Source organism: Perognathus longimembris, chromosome 5 (assembly GCF_023159225.1).
Source record: "Perognathus longimembris pacificus isolate PPM17 chromosome 5, ASM2315922v1, whole genome shotgun sequence".
Classification (NCBI taxonomy): domain Eukaryota; kingdom Metazoa; phylum Chordata; class Mammalia; order Rodentia; family Heteromyidae; genus Perognathus; species Perognathus longimembris.
The window spans coordinates 38,526,273-38,537,850 of NC_063165.1; positions in this window are offsets into that span (position 1 = coordinate 38,526,273).

The window sequence follows — 11,578 nt, forward strand, 5'->3', positions numbered from 1 at the left end:
AAAAGATCCTCTATTTTATTTTTGTGCGTATAAAACAGTCCTGGTCACATTGTAGGTGTTTAAAATCTGTTTGCAGAATGGTTATAGTCTCTAGTACATGAAAAGTTAATAACAAAGTGCTAAGAAAAAAGTTCTATTAATAGTTTAAAGGTCATGAGATTCAATGTGATATTCATGTTGGGAGATAGAATATCTTTCTTTGGTGAAAATGTAAAGAATGCTAATTAAAAACTGGAAGTTAAAACAATGAATGCTATCTTCTATGAATTGGCAGAAATAAAAGAATGAGGAATGAAGATGAAGAGCCGAGCCAAAGATTATTTTCTATTACCTATGTTGGTGTAGTAGTAGAGAAGACTAGTTGCCTTATTAAGCTCAGACAATCTCAACAGGAATATTATTTTTAGTAGCTTATACTTAAAGAGATAACCTTACAATACAATACAAGGATGGCATGTATAAGAACAGCTTATAATAGTGTGGACGAGAGAACTTCATTCCTGGTGCTTCTCTGGACTATCAACTATCTATCTATCTATCTATCTATCTATCTATCTATCTATCTATCTATCTATCTATCTATCTATCATCTGCCTGTCTTTCTATCTATCTTCTGTGTGTGTGTGTGTGTGTGTGTGTGTGTGTGTGTGTGTGTGTGTGTGTATGCTGTACCAAGGTTTGAACTAAAGGACTACAGCAACTTTTGCCACTTAGTTGACCTTTCCTAGATTTCAGACTTGCTAGTTCCCGTAATCATGGAAGCCAGATCCCAGTTCCTTAAAATCCTATCTCCCTGTTGCTCCCCCTAGTACATACATCCTATTGGTTTCATTTCTCTACAGAACCTGACCAGAGGCTTTTATGAACCAGGCCATCAGGAGCTCTCCCCCTGCTCCCCTCCCCCAGCAGATTCTAAGAAGCCTTTTCTCCAAGATTTATTACATAAGGAAGTGCCTGCGTGCAAGTTCAGGAATCAAGTGGGGGAAGCAGGGTGGAGGAAAGGAAGAAGTCAAGCAAGGTTCCAGTTTTGCTTCAAGTCCCAGCTTCAGCTTACGATATGAGAGAGAGCTGTAAGTGGTAAAGTAGGTCTCTGAGTTTGTCTCAATTGGAGACAGGAAAGCTAGGTTTTCAAAGGAAGTCACTGTTAGCTAAAGATAGGGGGGCGGGTCAATTTCTAGGCATTTCTGGCATTTCTGGATGCTCCTTGCTCAAGGGCAAGCCTCCAAAGAAATTCACCACATGTGTTTAGAGGTGCAGAGAATCAGAACAGGGGACATGGGCAATAACAGAGATTGGAGGGATTCAGGTATCCACAATGTCCACTTCTCTGAGGCTTTAGATATTATCACAGAAATGAGATAGCAGAGAGAAGGGGTAAAAAGGGTATTTCTATTGTTAATACACAGCTTAGTAATAAAGGGAATACAGATTTATTCTGATACCTTAACAAAAATGTTGGCTAGAATAAACTTGTAGAATTCAACTGATTCATAGAGATGGTTTTCTTCCTGTTTTGTGAAGGGAGGCTCATGAGTAATATTTGACACACTTTTAGTAGTTCTTTAATAACCACACTAGTGAGACTTTCCTTTTATTCTTCCTTATATATCCTCTGAGTATATTACCCTAAACACAAACTCTCTAATATATAGGAATAGATTTTTTTCCCTCCTCTGTCTCATAAAAATGCTATTTGTTTAAATTTACTTTTTCCTGCAGGTATTAAAATAGCTAAGCATTTTAGTAAAATTACTCAAAATGTCAGATTGAGATTTGGGTGTTTTCAGAGAGATAAGTCCTATATATGTATATATGATATGATATATATATATGATAAATCATATATATATGATAAATCATATATATATATGATATGTCCTATAAGATATGTCTTCTGTGAAAACAGGGAGAGGGTGGTAGAATTTCACTCCTGAAAACACAGTGTGTGACCATTCATTAACACAGAAGGCCTGGAGATAACAATTACTAGTAAACAAACTCTGACTGGAAAGGGAGCAATCAAGAAAGTATTCACAGGATAAATCCCTCCCTCTCCACTAATCTAAAATATATTGCCAAATACAGAACTTCTTTAAAATTTTCCCCAGTATGATTAATATTCAACATACCTGTCTGCTGCAGTTATTAGGTCCCTTGTATTTACGCATTGTATGAGAAAGGACCACTGTCTCCTGCTAGGAAAGCCTGCAGAAAAAATATCTTTTAATTATTTGGTCATCCCTGTCACATTCATTCATATGGATCTAATCTTTGCCAAAATATTGTTGGATGGGAATTGTTATGCTCAGTTTTAAAAGGAGGGAATTGAGACTTAGATGAAATTATTTGATTCTGATAAGGAAAGCGTGTTTATTAAGGATTCAAACTGGAATGAAAGCTCTTTTTTTCCCCTAAGCTAAAAATATTGTTAAAAGGTTTACAATGCAGATCAATTGAGATTAGAACCAGAATACAGAGGATCATCAGAAATTAAGTTTTTAAAAAAAATTTTGTATTTGAAACAAAAATCAGTAAAGGAGTAGTGCGTTGATTGGGCCCCAAATTGTAATATTGATAGGTGATTTATTTTTCTTTTTTCTTCGTCATCAGATAGAAATGATCTTCAAACCACAGGAGAGTAAAACAAACATCATCTTCAGAAGAATTTAAGTCTATATGGGTAAAGGTATTTTGAGACAGCAGCTAATGGATCTAAATGAACTCAGATCCCTGACTAGATGAAATATGCCCTTGAAGACTAGGACAAGCTCAAACAGATCAATACTCTGTTAAATTCTCTCCTAGCACCCTGTATAACAGTTCATGTTTTCATTTGTGAGTATATATTTGTTTTCACAGTTATGTCAATGATTACTTTTCTATTTAGACTCTCAGTCTACTGGCTCCTGCTCTCTACTGTTGCCCCTCATGGCTAGTATTGTGTCTAGAATTGAGTCAATATTCAGAACACTTCCAAGCAAAAGAGTTTTCTGAATCCTTGAAGGTGACATCTGAAGAATCAGTAAAAACTGAAGAGAAGGATAATACTATGATTTTGGAAAGGATATTGATGGCAGGTGGGGAGAATGTGGATAAGAAGACATACATGGAAAGCCTATATGATGCATAAAGCTGGCAAGCATCTACTGGTTAGTACAGAAAAAGTTGCTATTAGTATTTTTAGGAGACATGTTTTCTAATTTATTATAATTCCAACCTCTCTCTGCTTGGTTCCCCAATTCTTAGGTAGCTTTTAAATGAACTTATTTATGTCCCTTTTCATTGACCATGCTGTTGTGTGCAAAGTTCAAGTGCATGTAATTGCAAAATTAGATGCCTTTTTAAAAAATAAATGATTTCTAAGACAAAAGTCAAATTATTTTTAGGAAATTACTTTCTTTGACAGTAATTGATAGAAAAAGGGAGTCAGTTGGGACTGTTGAACTTAACTAATATATTAATTGTTGGTTAATATTGGTATATCAAGTCCTCACCTAAATTTACAATACCTTTCTAAATAATATAGCATATATATCATGACTTATGAACTCATCACCATTATTCTTATTTTTTGGGTGCCAGTCCTAGGGCCCAGTCACTTTCCCTGAGCTTTGGTGCTCAAGGCTAGTGCTCTATTGCTTTAGCCACAGCTCTACCTCTGAACTTTTGGAAGTTAGAGATAAAACTCTCATGGACTTTCCTGCCTAATCTGGCTTTAAACCACCATCCTTAGAGCTCAGCTTCTCCAGGAGCTAGGATTATCAGTTTTAGTTAAAATTTTAAGGCTCTCTGTTTTCATAACTGAGATCTACTAGTCTTATCAGGATCGAAATAATATTTAGTAATCTAATAACATATTGAGTGATTGGGGCCAGGAGTTTCTTAAAATAGAATTAAGACAGAAGCCACCCTCCCACAAGATATAATAAAAAAAACCAACAGCAATGCTCCCACGTGAAATATGGACATATTTTAAAATTACTCTAAATTGTCATCATAACTTCCACTCCTACTCAGTTTCCCCCACTCAATCTGTCTTAAGGATAGCGAGAGCATGTTAGCATCTAAAGGGCACTGTTGTGTATTTCCTTTTATTTTGTCACTTTCAGAAAATAGTAGCCTTAGGTGAAATGATCTAAACAGTGCATGTGGAATAGCCTCTGCTTTAGGATGAATTTGACAGTTCTAGTGGCATGGTGCAATGTCCTGTTGACAAAAAAGCTAGTTTATATGAGAAATGAGGTTAATATTGCTTATCTCAAAGAGTTGTAAGAATAATATTTTTTTATATTATATTCATCCTCTACTGGTTCCATCTTATAGGCCAGGAGTGTGCTAAATTTATCCCACATATTAAGTTATGTATACCTCACAAGAAACAGCTATATAGCTGGGTACTAGGTACTATGCTGTGACTCCAGTTCTAGGAAAAAAAAAATCTAAATCTTAAAATATAAAACTCCTCAACATTTCTCCTGATTTTCTAAAAAAAATGTACATCCTAAGGTTAATTTTGCTTATTGGATCTTTAAAAAAAATCTGTTGCCAATGGTTTCCTTATCCAAAATTATTTCTATCAACGATGCCTGAGTTTACCATACTATGGAATGGCTTTATAGCATTGTGGAAAGGAGTTATATAACATGTAGTGCAAAATTTCACCTCCTGGATACCACTTATTATTTCATTATATCCTCAAACTCTGTATTTTCATGTTTTCTTTCTCTTCAGCAATTTTCCTTCTAACTTCAAACTGGGTATCCTTTCTTTTACAAATTAATTTCACTTTTAAAACATTTTAGAGGGCTGGGAATGTGGCTTAGTAGTAGAGTGCTTGCCTAGCATGCGTGAAGCCCTGGGTTTGATTCCTCGGTACCACATACACAGAAAAAGCCAGAAGTGGCACTGTGGCTCAAGTGGTAGAGTGCTAGCCTTGAGCAAAAGAAGCTCAGGGACAGTGCCCAAGCCCCGAGTTCAAGCCCCAGTACTGGAAAAACAAAAAACAAAACAAAACAAACAGACAAACAAAAACAAAACCCAAAACATTTTAGCATCAGATATCCTGTCTCCTGCAGTTGTACTTTGTCTGAGTTTTATTCTATGTTATATTTTAAATTACAGAAAAGCATGACTGCAATCCCTCAGTACTACAAATTACACAGTGACATTCCCCACCTTTAGAGAAATTCCAGAGCTCAGCACATTCGAGGGAAACAGAGGAAAAATGCCTAGGGGTCATGGTATCTCCTCTGCCTGCTAAAAATGAAACTCCAATTTCTATACCATCCCTTACCAAAGAAGTTTGCTTACAATAATATCACATATACCAATGTCATTTATTTACATAGTTAAAAACCTTTGTATGACAATTTACCTTCTTTTTAAAAATTTAATATGACTTCTTTTTTTTTAAAATTTAATTTTATTGTCAAGGTGATGTATAGACGTGTTACAGTTACATATGTAGGTAGTGAGTACATTTCTTGTCATACTTGTTACCCCTCCCTCATTTTTTTCCCACATTCCCTCCTCTCCAGCCAATTTCCGGCTTATTGTCTTATGAGTATCACTGTTGAATTGGTTCATCCTTTATCTTTTGTCTCACCATTTTGATGTTTTCCTTCTCTTCCTTAATTTAGATAACTGTATATAACATACCCAGGGTGAAATTTTACTTTCTTATTATTAAGTCCTACCCATTTAATATAGGAACTTCCATGAGTTTCTTCTGAAAATATTCAGCATATTGCTAAATATTTCTGCCTGTATTATAATTTCTTAATTTGTCAATCTTTGTTTGTTTAGAGTTCATTTATTTGTAGTTAAGAATCTATTAATTTTTATGTACCTTTTCTGCAAGCATACTCCTGCTGTTTTCAGTATAGTTTATCATATTTTTAGTTCACTCAGAACTGTCTCTACATTATTATACAGTTAAATGCTATCTCCTGCTGTGTCAAGTAGTATACTATGTTTGTTCCTTTGCTAAATTTCCTCTATTACGGTATATATATATACATATATACACACATATATGTGTATATATGTATATATATATGTATATATTTTGGCAATGAGGCTTGGACTCTGGGGCTGAGTGCTGTCCCTGAGCTTTTCACTCAAGGCTAGCACTCTACCACTTTGAGCCACAGCACCATGTCCAGTTTTCTGGTGGTTAATTGAAGAGTCTCATGGACTTTCCTGCTAGGGCTGGCTTTGAACCGAGATCCTTAGACCTCAATTTCCTGAGTAGTTAGAATTATATGCATGAGCCACTGGTGCCTGTCTTACTATACTATTTTTATTATTATTTTTCTGTTACTCTTTTAAAATATTTTTAAAAGTTTCTAATAGATTTCATATATATATATATATTTTCAAATGCTAAACCATGCTTACAGCATGTATCTGTTTTGTCTTTTTCTCCTCACCTGAAAAGTTTCCTCTAATCTCCAGGCCATGCAGCAAATGTCATCCTGAAACTTGTATATGTGCTTAAGCAGATGTGTGTGTGTGTGTGTGTGTGTGTGTGTATGTGTGTGTGTTGTGACTTGTACTCAGGATTAGGCCATCCATCTACTTCTGGTTTTTATTTCTGGTTAGTTTCAGGTAAGAGTCACCCAGATTTATATGATCAGCCTGACTTTAAACCTCTTTTTGCAGATCTCCCCCTCCTGAGTACACAAGATTACGGGCATGAGCCACTAACACCAAGCCCAGAACTTCCCTTACTTTCTCTGTGTTTGTTTCTTTTTACAGAATGTCATGATTTTTTGTTTTCTTATTTAACTGAAATTGGTCTTCTAGCACCTCTCTAAAAGAGATCATGTGGGTTAGACATTAAAATAATGATCACTTCCAAGCAGGTATGATTGTCTGATTGCATGAAGAATGAAATTCAAAAAGGTTGGCACCTTGTCTAGAGATCCTGTTCTGTTGGTATGTATTAGAGAAAAAAATTAAATTCAGGCCAGTCTGATTCTGAATGTCTAGGTGTGCCCCTTAAAACATTACTTTAGGATGTCAAATACTTGACATCACCAGTTCTCAATGATTGTAGTTATTAGTAATGTGAATCTACAGTACTCCATGTTTTAAATGTATTTCTAGAGTGCAAAGGGTAATAGAATATCCTTGTACGTAGCATTGCTCATCATTTAAGACTAAAACAGCAGGTAATATTCCTAGCAAATTTGTCTTGTCTTATTATCTAAGCGCAATGATTGACCCCTCAAAGATGTCTGCATTCTAAACTATCGGCACTGAACATGTTAGGCTATATTTTAAGAAGAATTTAAGATTATCGATATAAATTAAGTAGATAATAAATGGACCTTTAGACACCTGAGCAAGCCAGTCTAATTACAGGGGACATGACAAGTGAAGAATGAGCCATCAGAAAAGAACCAGAAGGATGACTGTATGAAAGGAATCAGTACATTGATGCTGGCTTTAGAAATGGAGGAATTGGGCCATGAGCCAAAGAGAGTAGGTAGTCTCTCAAAACTAGAAAAAGCAAAGAAACTGATTCTCCCTAGAATTTCCAGAAAGAACACACAGCTTTGCCTACACTGAGTTGAGCCATATTTATGACATCTAGAGCTGTAGGATAATGTTGTTTTTTGGCTGTGTAAAGATTAATCTTGTGATCAGTTGTTGCTTTAGCAAGAAGTAAATGCACTAATGAGATGAAATAAAGGTATCTGTACGTGTACATGTATATGTGCATGTGTATGTCAGCTGATCAGAAAAGAAAGTTGGTAAGTACATGGGAGGATTTGGGCAAGGAATGTGAGATGGTTAAATAGGAGGTATAAGGCAGGTTGGAAAGGAAGTGCAAATCGGGACTGCAAAGGTACTGCTCAGAGGCCAAGTCAAGATGGAATTCATTTCATCATCGACCTAGACATTGACCTTGGCCCTCAGACTCAGACAGGACATTGACTCTTCTTGCCCCTGATTTTGTAGAGAATGTAGACAATGTCACAGGATATCCAACCAAGGAGAAGAAAGGATGCTAAGGAGTATATGCTTCTAAGGAGTAAATGAGCTGAAGCTACTTCCAGTCAGTGGAGAGTTAGGAGGCATTGACCTCTGCATATTGGAAGAGGCAAATCCCTGCTGTGTTAGGTGGAAGTTAGAAGATCTCTTGATTAATACTGGTAGGAAAGTGAGACAGAGGAGGGAAGTCAGTACTATAACCCAGTGACAAATCAGAGCTGTTTTATTGAGGATCTCGGTAGTCAGGACAGTATCCCCGAATAGTGAGGGGCTGATACAATCTACCAACTCCATTTTGTCACTGGTTGTGTGTTGCACTTAGGTCTTAAATTTTAGTCACCTCTAAACTTCATTATACATGGGCTGAGCTTTCACTGGCAACTAGATTCAAAAGCTGCAAAGCGCTGTTATAGGTCAACAGCCATCAAAATAATGCATGTCAAAAATTTATGTTCTGCTATGCTACCCACCATGGCACAGATGGTGCATCATGCATCGTGTAATGGTATGCGATCATCTGGAATTGTACCTAGAAAAACTAGATGGAAAAATATCCGAAAAATGCTCTTGGACATTGTAATTAATATTTTCTGATTTTCTGGAGAAGAGGGATGCTAAGTCTGACATACAAGCTGGCCTCCAGTGGCTCATGCCAGTAATCCTAGCTACTCAGGAGGCTGCGATCTAAGGATCACTGTTTAAAGGCAGCCTGGGCAGGAAAGTCTGTGAGTCATTTTATCTCCATCTAACCACCAGGAAGCCAGAATGCCTTATGATGCCTTAAAGTGGTAGAGCACTAGCCTTGAGCAAGAGAGCTCAAGGACAGTGCGTAGGTCCCCCAGGTTCAAGCCCTCTGACCGGCAAAATAAAACAACAACAACAACAAAAAGAATTACATAAAAAAACTGTTTATATCCACATCACACAGCACATCTATTTCATAGGTCTCTCGATGAGTATAAATCCATAGGCTCAACTTTGAGTATTTCAGCTAATCTGTAGGTTCTGAAAGAAGAGAGACAAAGAAGGTAACTAGTGCCCATTTGTGCATCCCCAAAGGCTTATTGAATTATGGATGTGTCCTATAATACACTTCTTTTTCCAAAAACAAAGTAAAACAAAACAAAAAATCAAAGCCCCAGTAGGCACACTTCTCAAAGAATGTAAATTACAGGTTCCCTGTGTGTGGTGGAGGATGCAGGTCAAGGAACTGGTTGGAGCCTTCTTCTTTCCCTGAAGGTAGAACAGTTGGAAGTATCATCTTCATGCACTCAGAGCTGCCATTTAAAGTAGTTCCACTCTTACATTATATAAATTCACAGCAGGCAGAACTAACCATGGCAGATGTAATGGCTCAAAAATGAACAATGTAAAAATAAGTCTAAGAGCAAACATTTGGACACTTCTCTATTCTTAACTTACATTCAAAGACTACAGTCAATTATCTTTTGCGATCTGGCAAAGTGCAGATGAAAAACATTTTTTTTAATGTGATTTTGATGATCTCATTTTATTTTTAATTCACGAACTTTTTTTCATGTACTTTATTAGAGGTGATGTACAGAGGGATTACAATCACATGAGTCTGGTAATAAGTACATGTCCTCTTTACAGTGTCTTACATTCCCTCTCTCCCAGATGATCTCTTATTTTAGTTTTTTGGTTTTTTTTTGCCAGTCCTGGGCCTTGAACTCAGAGCCTGAGCACTGTCCCTGGCTTCTTTTTTGCTCAAGGCTAGCACTTGGCCACTTGAGCCACAGCTCCACTCTGGCCGTTTTCTATATATGTGGTGCTGGGGAATGGAACCCAGGGCTTCATGTATATGAAACAAGCACTCTTGCCACTGGGCCATATTCCCAGCCCCCACATGATCTCTTATTTTAAATAAACAAAAACGAGTGCTCTGTCCTTAGGGTAAGATGAGGGCTCACTTATGGTTTTGTTATAATATGTGCTTATTTTGACCTTGGCCCAGTCAAGGTCTATCATCTGTCAAAAATAAATGATGCCTCCCTCAAGAAAGTTAAACAAAGAGAATCTGGATTAATACCTAAGCAGACTCTGAATTAAAAGTTTACCTCAATTTCTCTTTATTAAGATTTGGTTTTTCTCTAAGTACCAAGGGCAATTGTTTGACTATAAGTTCAAGTTGGTTTGCTGATGCTCTTTTGATTTCTAAGTGCTATACTAGTTCCTATTAATACCAAAAAGTAGGGAATACAATTTTGTTGTCAAGATGCACATTTATTGGGAGGTAGATAATAAATCTATTCAGCACCTTTAGTTATATGCTGCAGTGGAAGTTTGCATCAAGTGTTAAAGGGGCCTAAATAGCGAAGCCTTTGATTCTGCCAGAGAACTGAGCAGGGAAATAAGGAAAGCCAGAGGCAGGAAGTAATGTCTAAACTATGTCATCAAGTCTCATTAGTTTAGAAGGGGAGTATTAGGATATGCTAAGCAAAAGGATCATTTTAAGAATTGTGCTTCAAGTTCCTTGATATGTGCCAGCTGACCAACACATGGGGGGAAGAGTTGCTGTGGACTTTGGGAAATTTCCTTCCTGAACTTTGTCCTCAGTCCTTTTGTAGAAAAAGCTACCATTTGCAAAAGGATGCACGAGAATAGTTTTATATGAAATTGCTATGATCATAGCTTTTCTAGATATTATCATTAAAGATATTATCATTATTTAAAAAAAAGAAAAAAGAAAAAGCTACTATTTGGTTTTGATAACTTTTATATGACTGACTTGATTAATTATTTTGATATGTATCATTTTATATTTATTTGGCCCAATAAGCTTAATGATTTAGAATTAGTCAAAAAACAAATTAATAAACAAAATATTGAAGGTGTCTGCATAGATAAAAGGCTCTTACAGGCTCTTACAGGTAAAGAAAAAGTTTAAATGTGCCAAGGAAAAAGAAAAGTCAATATTTTGGGCTAAGTGTGGCAGATTACACACACACATAACCTTGCATAGAAGCATTTTACCATTGGAAATATGGATATTACAGTGGGATTTATATATGCATATTACTTCAGATGTCTCAGAAATGGAAGATTCATATAATAAAATGGAGATATAAAACTTTGTTCCCTCAAAACCATTTCATTATGTTTCTCTTTAATAAAATACCAAAAGAAGCAAAGCTCAATTTATTATAAAGACTGTTTTAGTTCTAGGTGTGTGAATCTTAGAATGGAACTGGCGAGTGAAAGTTTTATTCCATTTTCAGCTAAAGCTTCTGCACATAGCATGGTGGCTGAGGCTCCGTTTTCTGTCACATGTAAAGATGTGCATCTGGTTTATCCAATGCATAACAACATTGATTTAGTGCCCAACAGTGAGCTGAGCTGAACAGTGAGCAAGGATCCTTCCAAGCCAATGATGGCATCTTATCTCAGAGCCACTGATTCTGCTTAAAAAGCATGTCCTTATTATATATACCAAGGTGTCCCTTATCCCAAGATGCACCTCACACATTGATCATAGGACGAAAGATTACCTGACAGTTTTCTTAATCCAGAGCTTTTACTTCCAAATAGATGTTATTCTTTAGAAAAGTAGATACTA